This window comes from Rhinolophus sinicus, linkage group LG09, assembly GCF_036562045.2.
Source record: "Rhinolophus sinicus isolate RSC01 linkage group LG09, ASM3656204v1, whole genome shotgun sequence".
NCBI lineage: Eukaryota > Metazoa > Chordata > Mammalia > Chiroptera > Rhinolophidae > Rhinolophus > Rhinolophus sinicus.
In genome coordinates, this window is record NC_133758.1 from 72607366 (window position 1) to 72627807 (window position 20442).

Here is a 20442-nt window from a genome sequence, read left to right on the forward strand (position 1 = left end):
CTTTTGACAGCTGGGTGTTTTCTCCCTCCTTAACTAATATCCTGTTTTGCTGAATGTTATTAAGGTAAAGACTTTAGGAACCCTAACTTTAAAAAAGGAGCATATTTTACTCCACATATATTTTGTAAAATATTTTAGGTTTGAGTTGAGCTTCTTAATCTCTGATGTAATTTGTCTCAATTACAGATATATTCCTAATGCGAAAATCATAACTCAACCTGATAAATTTGGCTGAATTTAAGTACACACATAAAATGATGTTTATAATAATCCCATCCCCTTAAAATACTAAGAGCTTAGCCCTGTAAAACAATGATAGGCCAAGAACTGTTTGAAATGCTTTCCATAAACTCACTTAATCCTCATGAGCAACATATAAAGTAACTTCAATTATTATCCCCTGTTTACAGAAGAGGGAACTGAAGCATAGAGAAGTTAACTAACTCAAGATCACACAGCCAACAAATGGCAGCTTCTGAATTCAAACACTCAGCCTGGTTCCAGAGCTGGTACTTCTAACTAGTGTGTTGGTATCTCTAGTTACGTCCATGCTCTCTGTTTTCAAATATCACTCTACTGCTGATGCTTCCTCTTTATCTCTGTGTGAGACTCAAAAGTATTATCGAAAGTCTCACACACACTCCCTGAAAAAACTAGTACTTTAGCTGTAGTTTTCACTTGTGTGTCTTTGATTAAGGCAATACCTCTAAAACCCCTGTTCTTTTTAGTACCTTTGCTCCAACTAAGCCATCCAATTAAATCTGTTGCCATGCTTACCTGGCACGGGAATATGGGCTGCTGCTTTTTTGCTAGCAGTTCACAGGGATGTTCTCTTTTTTGAAGCCCTGCTCTCCTATGCCTTTCCTTTGCTCTTCCTACTCAAAGCACTTTTCAGCAGCATTTGAGGGTCCTGTTAGCAGCCAATCTGCCCCTCTATCTGTGCCAGAAATAAAGTGTACTAGCAGGCTGCCATGCCGCAATCATGGTGGAGGCATGGTAGAATGCTTCAATGGTGGGACTGCTCCTCTATATTGAGTTAGGGGACACAGGTCTTGAGTCTGGCAGAGAACTGTGTGCCACATTGATGCTGTAGCCTCTTTCCAAGACTCCCCAGACATGTGTTACGGTTCTTGCTACAGTTCTCAACCTCAGGGACACACAACATCTTACTGTCCAATTGCAGTGTCACGAGTAATTTCCTGCAAATCATAAGGCAAGGGACATTGTAAATAATTCCTTTTTCATATTATACCAGATTTCAATAGTGTTATGATAATTTTCTTAAGTACAATATTAAATGTATGGGTAATTACAGCTAGCTGACCAGGACTTGTGTGACCATGTGCATCTGCCCATGGGGATGCTCCACTCATGTGTGTCAGATAGGGCACAAGAGGAAGTGTTTCTCCATTCATTAGTCAATAAATGGGGTGAGGCCACTTGTAGGCCCTGGGGTACCAGAACTGGTATCCGAGCAACTGGATTACTTAGGAGTCCAGTCCAAAGCATCCACTGGAATTCACTGGAATCTAAATCTATGCATGATGTAGAGTTAATGATAATTATAAACAAAAGATGGAAATAGTTCTGAAGATAGCATTTACAAAAACATACACTTTTCCATATTTAGTGAGGACGTTTACTTCTATTTTGTCCAGGAAAATCCTTCATCACAAGTTGGATGCCTCTAATAGACAATGGGGTACATCTGAGCTTCATGCTAATCAATAAACCTACCCTGGCTCTGCAACTCAGCCCAGAGTTTGTTTGTAAGACCTCTTCAATGTGTTCATGTAGAACTTCCTGGAATCCTCTTTGGAATATCCTCGTAATTTTTTAATTGATAGTATTGCTTTCATATCCTTCATACATCCAAAATTTTGGCTACATAAAGTATATTGAAAGATAAGAGAACCTCTCAGGAAACCCAACTTCACCCCACTGGTCGTGAAGACTAAACCGACTCCAGTGCATGATACGTTTGGCTTATAGATAGGTGCTTCTGGATCATACTCCTTCAAAACGGTATTCTTCAAGCATTAGGGATTGTGGTGGGCTGCCAAATGTACACTATCATTTATTTTAGAAGACAAAGGATATTTTTAAAGTATGATAATAAATCCAAAAAAGTTACATAGAAATGTGAAATGCATCATTGCAATTTTTCCTCCTTCTGAAACGATAATAGCTTCATGGACCATTATCATCTGAGGCAAAGCCAATGAGATACTACCTGTCAATGAATGGTTAGAGATTAATCACATTAATCCATGACATACATCACTGAAGCAACATATAATAACATCCCTTTCACAATGGCAGCTATCTGAATTATAAATATTTGCTTAGGAAATCACTGTTGTATGTGTCATTACCACATTAGCAGCACCTGATATTATGTCACTGTGTGGTTGATGACTTTTCAATCTCTGAACTCACTCTGACTTTTCAGGTCTGGATTGTTGACCCTGTCAGTTGTTATGGCTATTTACTGAATTGTTCTAGAAGGCTGTATGAAATTGCTTTTAGAGTTAATCACATATAATGGGCATCAGGAAATATAGATATGAGCCATTCTAAGGTTTCTGGTTCTGATAAATTGTTGTGTAATTTCAATACCTACATGACATAAATATATCCCGGGGATGCCAAAAAAATGTATACACATTTTAAAGGATGTTATCTATGTATCAACATCGCTCAAGCAGTAGTTCTTTGTAATCAGAAGTGTCTGGATGCTGCTGGTAACCAATCTGAGCACCGGTTATAATTGCAGAGGTCAAATGTGACTTGTATTCATCTTTTGTTATTGGTATATATATTATTACAATTTTAATACAGTGTTTCCTTTCTTAAAATGTGTATACATTTTTTGGCACCCTCTTTCTATGCAATTTATTGTTTTAATTTAGTGTGTCTAATTTCAATATGCAATGTGGCCTATATAGAAAATATGTATGGTATCAAAAATAATAAATATTTACTGATGTGATGAACAGAGGGAAATACCTAAGAACAAGGATCGTAAGTAGATATTAACACCACCTCCAACACTGATCTATTGCAACTATGTAGCACCCTAAAGTACCATGTTCTGAGTAGTTTAGACGCTCACTCAAAGGAGACAGAAAAGTGATGGTTTAGAAAAGTTTGGCACAGGTTCAGGAAAGGTGGAGGAGGGATAGCAGCACAGGCACATTTACTAACATGCATTGGAACCTATCTGTAAAAAAGTCACATAATATTTGTTTACTATCTCTGTTCATTAAATATATGGGATATACTTTAGAATAGCTAATTGTTTATTCATAAAAAACCAATGACACCATTTTACATCAGTGTAGGCTAGGATGGGAATTGAAGAAAGCCAGCAGGACTGTATTTACCTCTCCCCAAATCTGCTGCTAGAGTACAATAATCATGAACATCTTCTACTCAGTAAAGAATGAATGTTATCAGATTCTTTCTCTAGTGGTCATGGGACACACAATTTACAGAAATCATATACAGGAAAATGTAAAACAGAAATAAAACAATGTTAATATTGGCAACAAAGCTTGGGTTTTGTTAGATCCTGTACTAAGTACTTTACTTAAATGTTGCTATCACTTATTCCTATCACAATTCCTGCATGGTAAGTATTATCATCACTATTTAACATATGAGAGGGTAAGCCCAAGAGAGAAGTAAGGTAGCTCTTACACAAGATTTCAGAATTATGCGTAGTGAGTGTTGGAGGCAGAATTTGAACCCAGGGCTACCGGATCACAAGGTGTGTGCTCTTTCCACTTTTCTCTGATTGAACAAGCAATCTAAGTATTTTAGGGATATGTAATCCTCATTAGCCTTTATTTTTAACTTAAGCCTTGATTTTGCTTTGGGGAGTGAAGACCTGGAATGATCCAATAAGACCTGTATCCTTTTCAAAGCTCTCCAAAGTAAAAGCAACTCCAGGAAGGGCACCAGGACAAAATACCAGTTCTAAGTCCCTACTGCCCCATTTCCCTATGTGTTGCAGCTCTTCTGAGGCATCCTTGGCATTTATTTCAGGCCTTAGCTCTTGGAACTTGTTTAATTTAAACTTCAAAAAAGAGGTAATTTTGTGAGCTTATTTTTGTGGACTTATTAGGGATCTTCATGCTGCAAATGAAAGGCAGGGCTTAGCTTTAGTGAAATATGCACAGTTGCTCACAGGATATCACCAATGACATGGTTTCCCACATTCTCTCTGTTACATATTGGAAATGTCATCCTCAGGCTTAAAAATGGCAGCCTTCTTATCCCTGCCATTCTTGGCCCCTCTAGGCTTTCCTCTCATTGATTTGAGCCTCACATTCTGAAATCATCAAAGGAAATGCTTTCTTTTCGTAGAAGAGAGGCACAACTTTTCTGTATCCCAGAAGGAAAAAAAAAATTTCCTTATATGGAATTGGTTCTGATTGGATTATGTGCCCTAAACTAGTCACTGTAAATACACAGTTGACAGGTAACCAGTGATATCTGGACTATCCAGTGACAGAGAGGAAAATTTTAATTTGCATCTCTAAGCAGTTTACTTGGAGCTACACACTGGGAGACTGCCATTCTAACTGATCCTCATTATAACTGACTCCCATACTAAAATGTCAGCTGATAGCTGATTTTGTTCACTTTGCAAAGGCAACATGAGTAAGTGACTTCTGTGCCTCCCCCCCACCCCCCGCCCCCGTCTTTTCTGCCTCCCCACTCTGGTTCGAACTGTTGTTTCTCAGTCTAGTTGTGTAGGACACAGCTCCCTGGCCCATGCTGGTGTTATGAGCCTTGCGCTCCCCAGTCGGTCGCCAGTTGTCAGTCGGCCACTCACAGTAGCTCACGGCAGATCTCACCAGCTGCCAGCCACTCATGCTGGTCCCCGGCCACTCATGGCAGCACACAGTAGCCTACGTTCTGTGCCTTTTAAAACAAACAGTATCTGCTAGTTTGTTTTTTAGAGCTAAGCTTCCTGTCAGTTACCAGGCCCAATTCTGTTTTCTAAATACTTTCATTAAAAAAATAATCTCTTTCTCATCCCACTTCCAGTTTTCTATCTGGAAACAAACCTTTGAACTAATCAAAACTCTTAACTAGCAACAAGAATTTTTAATAAATGATAGAGGGTTATTAGAAACAATCAAATTTAAAATACAACCTACTAGCAGGAAACTTGATTTTCGGAGGTCCAGATCTAAGTCATTTCTATCATTCTTAGTTGAAACCTTGCCTCAAATGGAAAAGTCTGATTTTTTTGCTTAATCTATATTACATGACTTTTGTTTTGTTTTACTTAGATATAGTTGAAAGGGGCAGATTATCATAGGGAGATGCTATAACCATTTCTAACACCTGCTCATTTATGAATAATTAAGGCAGGCAAACTAGGCAAGGCCTATTCTCTTTCTCTCTCTCTCTTTCTCCCCCGTTCTTTCTCTCTCTCTCTCTTTCACAAAGATACATGCTATGTTGTGATGCTCCGAAAAACATAAGTTACTTTCAAAAATAAAATAACTCTACTGAAATTTGTAAAGTTGTTAAAAAAGTTCTATGAATGTAATAGTTTCCTTCATCTACTAGTTTCTGGCTAATTTACTGGCATTGATTAATAAAACCTGATCAGGGAAGCAGTAGTCATTATTCAACTCATTTAACTAAGTGGCAAATATATATGGCTTGAAAATTGTTACCTTGCAGAGAAAAAAAAAAATATATATATATATAAGTGAGGAACCATGGATACTTGATCTTTGTTCTAATTATCAAATAATTAAACTCTCTCCCTTTTTTATTGCCATGATTAAACTCTCGTTTAAGTTAAATATCTTGTCATAACCCTCAAACACTAATTATATATTTTATGAGAAAGAGAAAAAATAATTTACTTGTACAAGATCCATATGAAGGGAAAGAAGGTTTTTTTAAGTCTTTAGTTTCAAGAAAACTTTAATTCCTTTATTATCATTTGCTTATAAGCTTAAATATATTCCTTCATGGAATGTGTCTTCACCTGCTCACTCAAACTTTAGAAGTTTACTTACTGTCATCTAACTCAGGGGTCAGCAGTCTATGAACTACGGGTTGGTTGTCCATATATTTTTTAAAATAAAGGTTTGTTGGAATACATTCATATTATTCGTTTACATTACCAAGGCTGCTTTTTCCCTGCATCATCAGAACTGAGAGAATTGAGTAGCTGTGGACAGATAAATATTTTAACCCACAAGCCTAAAATATTTACTACTGTGCTCATTAAAAAAGTTTGTAGACCTTCGATCTAATTTCCCTCCAACAGCTTAATATACAAAAAGCACTTCCTTTGAAAATACTTTCATTATGAACCTTTCTGACATTTTAATTTGAAAAGAATGATATTATCTTTGGGTACTTAGCCTTTTGTCTTAATGTGCTAAAATAAATGTCCTTAAAAAGATTTCAATAAAAACAAATATCTGAAACAGAAACAATATTGAGTACCATTTTTTCTTTCAGATTTTTCTTTTTTCTTTTTTTTTAAATTATCTGACCATCAGGTGATTCTAAGTTCTAGCAGTGCTAACTGGGATTGCTGGAAGTGGCACAGGCCTAGTGGGGAATATATCAAAAGGAGAACCTGGCATTTGAAGTAACAAACTAGAAACCAATTTCCATACTTGAGCCAAAGTTGCTTTACTGTTTTCAGGTAAACAAGTTAAAATAACCCTTGAAAAGCCTGGCTTGATGCAAGATGCTCTATGTTTAAATCATTCCCCCACATTTTTTTGAAAAGTATACACTTGATAAAGAGATAGATACATAGATGAAAGAACAATGGATTAGAACTTTGGAGGCCTAGTTTCTAGTCCTGGATCTGTCCCTAATATTAAAATTATCATGACTTCCTAAGTCAGGTTTTTGAGTTTTGTTTATTGCACTGTATTCCACAGAATTCATTATGGGTTCCATAATTCAGAGTTTATGAGTCACTGGAGAAGTTGGGGGAGAGGATGTTTAGCCTCAAAGTGTTGACTTTTGTTTGTTTGCGTTATAACTACTGGTATTTCACATGTTTATTTAGGGGGAAAGTCCATTTCTAATAACAGTTTGAAAACCATTGGTTATATGATTTCAAAGTCTCATGATCATAAAATTTTATTTTGAATTAGTTCAATGGCTCAAACGAGTTAGCAAATTTATCTCTATTTAACAAAATATGTATAAGCCTCTAAAATATTATGAATTTTAAAATTAACAGAACTCATAGCTAATGCTGTAAGTTATTTGGTCTAGATTTCCTAAATTGTTTCTAATACATCTAGAATTGGAGCATCTAGGCTCTTTTTTTTCTTTTCATTAACTTTTTCTGTACTATAATTAGATAATATATTGCCTACTTCTATTTTGGCAAATAGGAAAAATATTTAAATACATACCCCATTATCTTAACATTAAAGTTTGAATTTTAGAGATATTTTTATTATATTTTTTCCATCAGCCTTTTAAACAGTTTTAATTATACAGCACATATAATTTTATATCATGCTTTTATTTATGTGATTTTCACTTTTTATATAACTATGTCACCTCATACCATGATTTTAATGTTGTGTTTTATTTTATCAATCTGCTTTGTCATGGTTGAGTGTCTTGCTGAATAAATTAAGTTGCTTGCTCTTCTGTGGTACAATGAAAAAATTCATAAAAATAGCCTTTTTCATAGTTAGCATCATTTACATTGAGACAGTTTTTCAGAAATGGAAGCACTATGTCCAAGAGGATATATGGCTAAACTGCTTCCTATAGATGATGCAATGATATACTCAGGCACGACAGCATGTGAAGATGTCTGGGCTGATTGTTAATGTCTTTTTAACCATTTTTGGTGTCATGGGGCTCAAGAAATACAAGGAAGATATACAAGTAGAAGCTACAGATTTGGAAGCAGAAATAAAACCAGTTTTCTTAGAAGTTATGATGACTTTACTTTCTATTCTATAACAAAAGATCATTATCACTATCTTTTTAACATCCTAGTTTTACACCACAATTTCATTTGCTCTCCCAACTATTCATCCTATCCTTTGATAAGAGGCAACAGCGTGTTTCTGCTAATCAAGGAGAAGAATAAGATAGGTTGGGATACTCTTTATGATTAGAATAATTAAAACAATAGACTAGTGGCAAAAGAAGTCAGTTAAGCTGCCACTTTTCTGTAGCAATTGCTTATGTCTCTTTGGAATTAATATACTACATAATGTAAAATATTTTGTATGTATATTTTGTATTAATTTATTTAACTATATTTGCATAAAATAAATACTTTTATTAATGCAAATACAATAAGTTAATGTTAGAATATATGTAGTGTATATAAATAACATTTTAGTAATACATGATGCAATGTATAATATAATTAATTGAAAACAATTAAACCACATGGGGCTATGCCCACATGGCATAAAGACAATAGATTAATTCATTACAAATAAAGTCAGGAAAGTAAAAATTTTTTTCAAGTTCCAAAAAGATTCAATAACTTTATGAAGATTGTTGGAGCACATTTCTTGATGGTAGTGAATTATATTCTCTTTGCTACTCTTAAGTGAGGCAGGAGAAAGAATAATGATAGAATGTAGAAAAGAAGATGGGTTATTTTAAGTGAGGGTTAAATAAGTATAAATATCTTAACATTTTGTTAGCCTAGAAATTTTTTTATTTTTATTTTTACTTAAGCTTTCCTTCCAGAAATCAGATTATTTTATCTACAAACTCAGCATGTCACCTTTATTTCAAGTCACCAGAATATCAGAAATCATCCCTTTCAGAGTAGTTGAGACATCTTTTTAACTGTGACTGATAGGGATCAAATCTCAGATATTGAATATTACTACACATGTATGATATTGGTTTTCTGCTGTTATCCAAAATGACTGTTGCTATATAAGCAGCCTTGAGACTCTAAAATAACTGTTTTCTGAATGTTCTCTTGGGTGTGCTTAACTGGAGATCATCTGCTCCGGGTCATGATATTTTAATTCAGCTGGGACTTTGTGGAATCAATGAATAGATTTTAGAGACAATCCTATTTTTCACCCTTGTTTTATGGATGAAGAAACTGAGGTCTAGAGAACTAAAATGACTTGCCCAAGTCCTATACAAAGTATCCAAGATTACAGGTTCCAGCATCCATCAAAGGAGAAAAATAAACAAGGATTTTCCCATGTGCCAATAGAATTTCTTTACCACCTTTACTGACATCTACCCAACACAATGACCTATGGAACCTGAATCTGTCCATATTGTACTTAGCAGATAGAAATAATTATAACAATGGAAATGCGAGACTTTTTTACATTTATCTGAGCTTTATAGGGTAGCATTGTCCAGCTATTATTTGATGCATACATCTTTCTAGAAGGTGTATTTCTATATTATTTTAATCAACTACATTAAATTCCAAAAAGCCATTTTATTCATCAACTATGAGATACTGTACATAAAATCAATAACTACATAACTAATTTATTTTCCCTTTCTGCTTACTTCACAATACCCTTCTTGTTAAGGTGTTTTCCCCTCTCTCTGTCTTTTAATTATTATGATGTAATCCATTGAGATAGACGGTATTTATAATTTGTGACTTTTAAGAAACCAGGGAAGAAAAGAGTTCATAAGGACATACTATTCTCTCTTTTTTAAAATTCAGCTTCTGCAATGTTTAGTCCCTATATCTTCTTTTCTCTGAAATTTAAAGCAAAAATCTTATGCTTAATACCCTTAAAATTCACTGAGTAACCCTATCATTTTTCAGTACACTTCCCTTTTAACCTGTTAGATGACTTAGAAAAAAAAGGTTGATTTGAAATTATTACCCATCTTCTTAAAAAAAAAAAAAAAAATTACTACATTTCAGAAATCATAGTAATGATGATAATAATAGCCAATATTAATTAGTGGTTACTGTGTGCTGGGTATTTTGTAGGTATAAATCCTCCTCTTGTGGATAACTATCAGTATTCTCTCTTTAAAAATGAGGAAAGTGAGGCATGGATATATTATAACCTACCCACAATTGTGCAGCTTGGACGTGATATACCAGGACTCAGATCTATGGCGTCATTCCTCAAAAACAGCCCACATTCCACCCATTTCCTGACTAAGTTATTTGGTCATAGTCTCTTTCTCTAAATTTGATGTTCATCTTATGTTATTTGGTATTGTATGTTTTATAATATCTTCATAATCAAGTAGATTATTAACTCTCAGTAAGAAGACTGACCTACACAATTATTATATACCACTTAAAGATTGTTCACAGTGTGACATACACTTTGCTAAGCAATGTACTCATGTAATTTCAAAGTACTCATGTGATTTCATTTAGTCCTTACTCCAACACGCTGAAGTAAAATCCCACCCCATTTTATAAATATTTGTTGAGATAGTCAGCATCTTGCTAATGACTTACTTTGCTCAATAAATACCTCTTGTTATGACAATCATAACATGTCTGGATCATACAGTCATTCATAATATTTCAAATAGAAGTCACCTGAGTCCCCCTACTTGAAATCTATTTCACAGACTTAGCTGTGAAATAAATGTGTATATGATTGTTGACCAGAGTAGACCAAACATAGCTCAGCGATTACGGAAACTACTTTTTCCCCACTTGCGTGCTGTAAAACTTCCTTCTATAGGCAAAGGAAAAAAAGATTAATGTAGTTCCATAAATTTGGCTCTCTGAGGAGAAAGGTTAAAAAAAAACAACCCCAAAATGAATTATCTCTCTTTACTTTTTCCATCCCTTTTCCACTTTGTCTATTTTTCACTTGCCTCCCTTGCTCTGTTCTTTCACTCCTGCTTCTTTCATTTGTCTGTTTCTCACTATCTCTGTCTTTTCTCCTCCTCATCCTGCCTCCTTTCTGCTCCCTCTGTCTCTCTGTTCTCCCTTCTGCCTTTCTCATTTTCTGAACCTTTTACACTCTCTGTTTTTCACTGCCTTTCTCTTTGTCTCTGGATCTGCTTTTCCCACTGTCATATTCTTTTGCTTTCTCACTGTTTTTATTTTTCTGTGATTCTAAACCTTTTGTGCTCAGTTTTTTCCTTGTTTCTCTTTCTCTCCTTTGGGACCCACCTCCATGCTGCCCTGCCCCTTCTCCCTTTCCTCTCCTCTCTCATTCCTTTGGTCCCTCTCTCTCCCCAGTAATTACCAGCTCTGGCTGGGTCACCACAACCTGTTTGAAAATGAAGACACAGCACAGTTCATCCAGGTCAGTAAGAGCTTCCCACACCCCCAATTCAACTCGAGCCCCCTGAAGCACCACACCACCTATCCAGAAGAAGACTGCAGCTACTACCTCATGCTGCTCCACCTGGCAGATAACAAATACTGCGAAGGTCCTGGGTTTGCCCACCCAGGAACCCCAACTGGGGAGCACCTGCTAATGCCTCTGGCTGTGGCAACATCGCACTAGATCCACTTGCAGTTGAGTCCCCAGATGAGCTCCAGTGTGTGGACCTCAAGCTCCTGCCAAATGATGTGTGTGCCAATGTCTACCCCCAGAAGGTGACAGACGTCATGCTGTGTGCTGGACACTTGCAGGGTGGCAAGGACACCTGTGTGGGTGACTCAGGGGACCTGCTGATCTATGACAGTGTGTTTTAAGGAATCACATCTTGGGGTCACACCCCATGTGGCTGACCCAATATACCCAGCATCTTCACCAAATTTCTGTCCTTCCTGGACTGGATCAAGGAGACCATGGCAGCAAACCCATGAATGCCCCCGCCCTGTCCCTGACCCCAGTAAAACCAAATATGCATCAAAAAACAAACCAAAACAACAAAACAAAACAAACAAACAATGAACTCCACCTTCTGAATTCAGAAAAGATTGTGACTATGTATCAGAACAATCACAAATGGCTGAAATGCCAACCAGGATCACAGGAAAGGGAGGTTTACAAGAAAGGAGTCAAGGCTAATGCCACAACAATGTCTGGGAGGCCAGAAGTCAGTCAGTCATAGCTTCTGAAATCCTTTTCCACACTCTGATGCATTTCGGGTTTGGAGACAGCACTTAGGACATATGAGGTTGGACAATTAAGTTTGCGAACTCATCCTAGAAAAAGGGCTACATACCTCATTGCTGAATATCACTATGGTCACCTTTGAAGTACTCCCCTTGGGAAACTATGCATCGATGCCAGCACCTAGTCCACCCTTCAAAGCAATTTAGGAACTCTTTTTCTGGAATGGTCATCAGAGCTGTCATCATATTACCCTTGATATTGTGAATGCCATTAAAATGTCTTCGTTTCAATATTTCCTTTATCTTTGGGTAAAGAAAGAAGTAATTGGGGGCCAGATTAGATAAGTAGGGAGGGTGTTCCAATACAGTTATTTGTTTACTGGCTGAAAACTCCCTCACAGACAGTGCCATGTGAGCTGGTTCATTGTCGTGATGCAAGAGCTATGAATTGTTGGTGAAAAGTTCAGGTCATCCAACTTTTTCACATAGCCTTTTCAGCACTTCCAAATAGTCAACTTGGTTAACTGTTTGTCCAGTTGGTACAAATTCATAATGAATAATCCCTCTGATATAAAAAAAAAATGTTAGCAACATCATTGCAACAAGTTTGTGAACTTAATTGTCACACCTCATACAGTACGTTCTGAATAAAGATACTTAGAAGAAAGTACTATGTGGAAAGTTAACTGGCTTGTGAGTATCTTAGCTTTTCTATTTCTACTTACAAACAGAAAATTTCTACTTTAGTATGGCTATTGGGATGCTTACAAAGTAGAAATATATTCATTGTGCGTTTTCAAAGCCATATAATATTAAGTACCACTTTTGAGTTCTGAAAATGTTTGCCTTGCCCGTATCACCTGAGAAACAATAGATGAAAGGGCCACAGATTTCTCATAACCAAGCTTACACCATGATCAGCTTACATATAATTGAATATTTTAGCACTAACACGATACTTAAAAATCTAAACTTCTAAATACATATTATCTGCAGTCTAAGCGGGACCATGTAAAAAGAGCAGAGTTAATCAGTAAAACATATCTGATGGCTGATAAAAACAAATACATGAATTCCTATATTCCTATTATCTGCTAAAATATGTTTCCTAAATTAAAAGTAAAAAAACAACAACAAACCCTTATCTTTTCAGGAACGTTTTTCTTCTCTACCATAGAAAAATTAGTTAAATTCTTGTCAAAATTTTCTTAAATATGCTTAGAGATCACATTATAAAGTACAGCATAGGGAATAGAGTCAATGGAATTGTAACAGCCATATACGATGTCAAAGAGATAGTAGATTGGTGGAGAAGGGTTATCACTTTGTGAGAGGTGTAAATGTCTGACTAGTACATTGTTTTGTACACCTGAAACTAATAAAATTATATAAATATAAATATAAGTATAAATATAAAATAAAGGAATTTAGTTTCGTTGTTTCTTAAGTGTCAATATATTTTTAGATAAAATGATGGCACTTTCTGGTATATTCTAATTGTGAGAATGAAATAATAGATTTTGTATCCACAGCATAAATTAACTCATGCAGGTTTATTCTTCTTAGCAATTGAAATAATGCTTTGAATTACTGAAAACTTTAAGACAGTGACCGAAAAATTGAGGTAGATTTCACAGTAATTATCCTCTCAATAGAAGGATGACTAAATAGATAAAATATTCATTACATAATATATATATATAATCCAAGCATTATTTAGTTATTTGAAATGTACACATAATTGTAATTGAATACATCTGTAGATTTTGTTATACAAAAAAATTTAAATATTTCACTTCTAGTGCTTTTTTCCTACAGTGCTTTGTATATCTAAAGCAATCAGCAGAAATGTACAGCATTTGGTCACCTTTCCTAATAAGTTAAATTCATAAAAATTATATTTAATGTTTCCAAGAGTATAGGCCCATGCTTATTTTGGAAGATATTTAATTCTAAAATCAACTGAAGTAAAGAACAGTTTCTATGTTCTTGCCGTGTGTATGTGTGTGTGTGTTGGGTTTTCCTTTTAAACAAGTCTGTCTTATATACTGAACATTTCCTCTAAAGTGTCAGGCATAAGAGCTGATATACTGAAAAGGTCATTGTCCTCCTTATATTCTAATTTGACAAGGGGTTGCCAGATGTTCTGATAGTCATAAGGCCTCCCCAGTATACAATATTCCCTGAAGTGTTTTGATTCTATAACAGTGTTAACACATAACCTGTACAGAAGCACATTTCCTACTCAATTTTCAAAGCACACAATTTGCTTTTTCATAATTTTACTTTCTAATTTCTGGGAGGCAGTACATAATCCTGTGTGTCCTTCCAGGTGTAATCACTGTTTTACTGAATTTCTTTTTGCCTTTATTGGGTGTTGCTCCCTCTGTGCTTACAACTTGTATGTCTATTTCTGTTGAAACAAAATGATAAATATCACAGAGAAAACTCTTTACAATGTCATTAAGTAGATGGATGGAAAGGTAGATAGATGGATAGCATTTCCAGTTCTCTGCACAAGGAGCCTAAGCTTACATCTTAAATTGTAGTAGTTATAGATTTTCTATGATGGATTCTAGAGACTTGTTGTTAGAGATTTTTTTATTAGTTGTTCCATTGAACATAAAATCTGTGATAGGAGTGACTTTTCTAAATAGGATAAGCTTTTCTTCCTCTCTTTCTATTCAAATTGTCTTTCTTTTCTCTTTCCTGCAAATAAGGCCTTTGAAGAAAAGTACCAGAAATAATGGAATAACAAGAGGGGCTACTCAAGTTCCTGAATAATGGGACACATATCTTTCTGCTTTCCCTGTTGTAGCTTGAAATCACATATTACAAGGCATTTATCAACTTCACCCCTTTACGATAGTCACCTCTGGCCACTCCTCATTTCTGTGAATCAGCTCCATTTTTCCCTCTACTGCTAGATATCTAAGGTGTGCATTCAAAGCATGTTGCTGCATTTGGCTTGCAGCAGTCACACTGCCAATGTAGCTAGCGCATGCGATGAGCATCAAGTCCTAAACAGGACCCCACTTCCAATTGGGAAAGCATCCTGCCTCCTCAAAGAATAAAATTCTTTGACTTGCTCCATACTGCTATGTGAGCATCAACCTCTTTCTGTATTTAAAGTGAATTGTACACATATTTTTAAAAATCTCCCTTTTAATTCGTTACAGTTTCATTCTAAGAACAAGTGAGAAGGTACTTCAACATATGCTCTAGAAAACACCCTACTGAATCTTTCATTCTCCTCGAACTACTAGCATTTAAATCACAAAGCTTTTTGTTTGAGGATAATTTAAAATGAGATTGGGAAAGGCCAGTTGGAATAATTTTCCTTGTATTGTGGGTGATTTTTTTAGCTCTAACATCTTACTTTGTGAACCTTAGACTCTGAAAGATCTACACTTATTTTGACAATGAAAAGATACATAACATCATTCATAGATCCTACACTGTTGAAAAATATTCAATCCAATCCCAATTAGTAAAGTGAAAAACTTCATTATTTTTAGTTCTGTTTACCTTAATAATTGTGGAACACTTAAAAATCCTGTTACTTAAAAAAGATCACTTTTTTCCCTTTGAAGCAGTCATTTCTGAATTTGCAAACTTACATATCAACTTGTTTTCAGCACATTAGAAAACATAGAATATGTTTACTGGGAATTTAGAAACATTTATGTAATTTCATTCCTCTATTTATAGGACGATAATACGCACTACTCACAGACATCTAATTCCCATTAATTAGTCATAAAGCTTTTATTACTGAGCATATCTGTGCCCAACAGTGACCTATACACTGTGTTATCTTAAAAATAAAATAAATGAGAACATTGTCTATCACTTGAAAGCACTTATAATTGAATAATAATTAGTTAACATTTATTGAAAGCTCAAATAGCTATACTAATTTCATACAAAGCAGACTTCAGAGCAAGGAAAATTGTCAGGGATAAATAGGGCATTCCATAATGATACAGGGGACAATTCTCCAAGAAAACAACAATCCTAAACGTGAATGCACCCAATCAAAAGAGTACCAAAATATATAAGGCAAAGGTAACAGAATTGAAAGGAGAAACCAGAAACCCACTCTTAGAGTTGGAGACTACTAAGCCCCCTATCAATAAATGAGAAATCAAGCCGGCAGAAAATCTGTAAATATACATTTTACATAAATAGAACCATCAATCAATTTGAACTAATTGACATTTATAGAATACTCCATCTAAAAACAGAGGGATACACATTTTTCTCACACTCATGTGGAATATTCATAAAGATAAATCAAATTGCAGGCTATAAAACACCCCTTAACAAATTCAACAAAATAGATATCATACAAAGTATCCTCTCAGACCACAGTAAAATTGAAGTAGATATCAATTGCAAAAGACGGCTGGAAATTTCTCAAATATTTGAATACTAAACACTCACATTGCTAAATAACACATATGTCAAAGAAGTCTCAGAAAATTTAAAAATATTTTGAACTAAATAAAAATGAGAATTCAACTTATCAAATGTTGTGGGATTCAGTCAAAAATGTCCTTGGGGGGGGGGGAAGGGGACCGGCCCGGTGGCTCAGGCGGTTAGAGCTCCATGCTCCTAACTCCGAAGGCTGCTGGTTCGATTCCCACATGGGCCAGTGGGCTCTCAACCACAAGGCTGCCAGTTCGATTCCTCAAGTCCCGCAAGGGATGGTGGGCAGCGCCCCCTGCAACTAAGATTGAACATGGCACCTTGAGCTGAGCTGCCGCTGAGCTCCCGGATGGCTCAGTTGGTTGGAGCACATCCTCTCAACCACAAGGTTGCCAGTTTGATTCCTCGACTCCCACAAGGGATGGTGGGCAGCGCCCCCTGCAACTAAAATTGAACATGGCACCTTGAGCTGAGTTGCCGCTAAGCTCCCAGATGGCTCAGTTGGTTGAAGTGTGTCCTCTCAACCTCAAGGTTGCCGGTTCGACTCCCGCAGGGGATGGTGGGCTGTGCCCCCTGCAACTAGAAATGGCAACTGGACCTGGAGCTGAGCTGCGCCCTCCACAACTAAGACTGAAAGGACAACAACTTAAAGCTGAACGGCACCCTCCACAACTAAGATTGAAAGGACAACAACTTGACTTGAAAAAAAGGCCTGGAAGTACACACTGTTCCCCAATAAAGTCCTGTTCCCCTTCCCCAATAAAATCTTAAAAAAAAAAAAAAAGGTAAATTAAAAAAAAAAAGTCCTTAGTGGGAAATTTATTATAATAAATGTATATATTTGAAAATGTGTCTGGTATTTTCAACATTTGAGCATGTTTGCTGTATACATCTTTGCAGTGAGCATTTTCACCACAAAACTAACTGGTCATAGGCAATTTCACCATAAAAGATAAAATAACAAAGATAAAGGAGGGACATTAAAAAGGACATAATAAAACATGAAAAATTAACAGCAAAATTAAAAATACTTTATCGTGAAAAATAAAAATACACTGTCTTCAAGTTATATAAGCATCATGGTAGAGTGACAAAGCCCCTTAGTTTCTCATCTTAAAGTTGCACCAAGTTGGACAGCTATAATTCAACAAAGGATTCCCTGTTCGACACAAACAAGTCTGAGAGATCCATGCATCAAGACTTCTGAAGATGGGTGTATTAGAATGAGCAGGGGAGGCAGAATGGAGGGAAGAGACAATGGCCGCAGATGCAGCTCACTACCTACTGTGGCCCCAGCTGATGTGGTAGCAGTGTCTGTGTTGGGTTGCAGCCCAAACTTGGCAGTAGGAAGGCTGAGGGACAGAAGCAACATTGCAGCTTGAGTGGTGCCCACTGTGGCTAAACCAGGTGACACAGCAGTGTTGCAGCCACCATTACAATGGAGAAAGCAAAGCCGTAGATATGTGAACCCACCTCCCCTCACCTGCCCTGCGCAAGCTGATGTGATAACAGTGAAGGTGTTGGGTTGCAGCCCACATTTGGAAGCCTGGAGGGTGGGAGAGGCAATAGCAACATTCCTGCCTGAGTAACTAGGGTCAACTGTGGTTAAACCTGGGGAGAGACACAACATAGCAGTGTGACAAGTGCAAACTAGCAGCCACAATTACTAGCAAAAAGGCAAAGCCACAAAATAGAGAACCTACCTCCCGTCCCACCCTTACCCCACCCATTATGGTGGAAACTGTAGGAGATAGTGGAGATACCTTGGATATCACAGAGTGGCTGGCAGCTTCTGATAAGGAGAGAGAACCAGGAACTCACAGACTTGGAACAAATAACCCACCATATCCCACCATGGGGGTAGTACTCTGAGACTGAGGTGACCCTGTCACAGAGGGGACAACCACCTCCTAGGAAAATATGGGGCTTTTTCACAACTAAGGCAACATAGCCCCACTGAGATCTTGAAAGTCCCAGTAGTGCAGATAAGAGAAAACAAAAACTTGTGCTGTAGCACCCTCTACTGGAAAACAAAAGAAACTCTATTTATCAACTTGCTGAATTGTTTACAGCAAAACAGTACCTTAAAAAAGAAAAGTTCACTACCTCAAATGCCCCAGCAAAGAAATAATCCCGTCAAGTACTATGAATAACCAAGGTAACAAAGTAGCTCACAAAGAAAATTAAAGTCTCCAAAAACCAAACTCACAGACATGGAAGACTGTGGTTTAAACGGCAAAGAACTGAAGATTGCAATTTTGAAAAAACTCAATGAGATACAAGAAAACTCAGAAAGGCAGTTCAATGAACTCAGGAAGAAAATCAACAAACAAAATTACTTTACTGAAGGGATTGAAACTATAAAAAGAACTAAGAAAAAATTATTGAGCTGAAGAACTCAATAAATGACATAAGGAATGAATTAGAGAGCATGGGAAACAGCAGACAGGATGGAATAGACAATCAATATGTGAGCTCAGAGATAGAAATATAAAAATGATTTGGGTGGAAGAAGAGAGATCTGAAATAAATAAAATGAAAGATATCTGTGAGAAATCTGACTCCGTTAGAAGGAGCAATATAAGAATAATGGGTATACCAGAAGGAGAAGAAAGAGGAAAGGGAACAGTGAGCCTATTTAGACAAATAATTGATGAGAATTCCCAAACCTATGGAAAGAGCTGGACCCTAAAATTGAAGAAGCTAAGAGAACACCTAATTATCAAAATGTAAAAAGACTTTCTCCAAGGCACATTATATTAAACTGTCAAAAGTTAATGACAAAGAAAGAATTCTCAAGGCTGCCAGAGGAAAAATAGACTGCAGCCTATAATGGAAACCTCATTAGATGATTGTTAGATTTTTTGAGCAGAAAACTTATAAGCCAGGAGAGAGTGAATGAAATATTTTAAATATCGAAAGAGAGAAATCTCCATCCAAGAATAATAGATTCAGCAAAATTATTTTCAGATATGAAGGAGAAATAAAGGCTTTTCCAGACAAACAAAAGCGGAGGGAATTTACCACCACAAAACCTACATTATAGGAAATGTTTTACTTGAAACAAAAAGATAAAAGTATACAAAATTTTGATTAAGATGACGGACAGAACAGGAAATTGCAACTCTATTTCAGAAGAAGGTATTAAAAAATTAAAACATAAAGGTTAATGAGGGAAAAGCATTTAAAACAAAAACTATTTCTGCAATTTGAAAATTAATGCACACCATAAAAAGGAATAATTTGTGATAACAAAAACATAAATGGGGAGGGGAAAAAAGGAAAAAAAAATATCAGAAATAAAACTGGTGCTCTCACTACTGATCACACAGACTTTAAAATAACAATAGAGAAATAATACAAAAAACTGTATGCCTGCAAATTTGGTAACTTGGATGAAACTGACCAATTCCTTGAAAGACAATTATCACAAATCACACAAGAAGAAACAGACAATCTGAATAGATCAATATCTATTAAAGTAATTGAACAATAGTTAATAACCTTCCAAAAATGAGAACACCAGGCCCAGAACATATTTCAACTATTTCTATGAGGCTAGCAATACTCTAATACCAAAACAAGGTAACAACACTAAAAGAGAAGAAAAGAAAAAGGCAAGTCAATATCTCTCATGAACATAGATGCAAATATCAATAACATTTTAATAAATTGCATCCAACAATGTATAAATAAGTAACAAACCACAGCCATTTTGGATAGATACCACGTATTCAAGGCTAGTTCAACATTAGACAATCAATTAAAATAATCCAATCTATCAACAGGCTAAAGAAAAAACAAATCTATGATCAAATCAGTTATCACAGAAAAAGTATTTAACAAAGTCCAATGCCTGTTCATGATGAAAACTGTCATCAACTAGGAATAGAGGATAATTATTTTAACCTGATAAAGAACATCTACAAAATACAGCTAATATAGCTTTTGGTGAGAAACTGGACACCTTCCTCCTAAGACTGGTAAGA

The 20442-nt window shown here is 36.0% G+C and overlaps 1 protein-coding gene and 1 pseudogene across 8 annotated transcripts in view; one reads left to right on the forward strand and one right to left on the reverse strand.

Annotated features, from left to right (window-relative positions):
* Positions 1–20442, reverse strand: part of MAGI2 (membrane associated guanylate kinase, WW and PDZ domain containing 2) — a 1294930-nt gene that overhangs the window by 857171 nt on the left and 417317 nt on the right. The gene's annotated exons all lie outside the window — the stretch shown is intronic.
* Positions 11130–11804, forward strand: LOC109454144 (kallikrein-1; annotated as a pseudogene).